Genomic DNA, 695 nt, shown 5'->3' on the forward strand with positions numbered 1-695 from the left:
ATAATTTATTCTTCTTTTTTTTTTTTTTTTTTTCCTCAACTTCATTATATTTTTCTAATAAGAAATTACTTTTTTTATATACGTGGGGATTATTTTTTATAATTTACTTTAAGTTTTTTTCTTGGGCTATCAATTCATAGGTTTACCTCTTTTCTCTTTGTCAAAATGTCTGCCAAAGGTGGACCCAGAAGTCCACTGTGCACAGTAGATACCTACATCCCAAGATAGCCACTGGGAAATAGACGTCCAAGATTGTGCCACGTGGATACATACATCCCAAGATAGCATTCCCTTTTGTTGTCTTTTTTAAAAGTTATTAAAACAATATTAAAAAATGCATAGTGGTTTGTGGTGGGGCCCAGCTCAGGACATCGTTGACCTGAACAGAAATTCTTTATGCCCTTTCCATAGCCAAATGAGATGAAATGAAATGTTATTTGGAATTGCGGAATGAAAAGATGGTGGGTAAGATTTATTTTTTTATTTAAAATATTATTTTATATTTTATATCAAAAAATTATTATTATTATCTTCTATAAACTATCACCATGTCTCCACCTTGGATAATGGAAGGTAAATGATTAGTCTTTTGAGGTACCATAATTATTTACGAACACAAAAAAGGGCCTCTGTTTTTGGATAATTGATACCGTGTGGGGACGCATAAACTGTGCTTTATAAAAATTTAATTTTTT

Source organism: Populus euphratica, unplaced genomic scaffold (genome assembly GCF_000495115.2).
Source record: "Populus euphratica unplaced genomic scaffold, PopEup_1.0 scaffold64.1, whole genome shotgun sequence".
In the NCBI taxonomy this organism is placed as follows: domain Eukaryota; kingdom Viridiplantae; phylum Streptophyta; class Magnoliopsida; order Malpighiales; family Salicaceae; genus Populus; species Populus euphratica.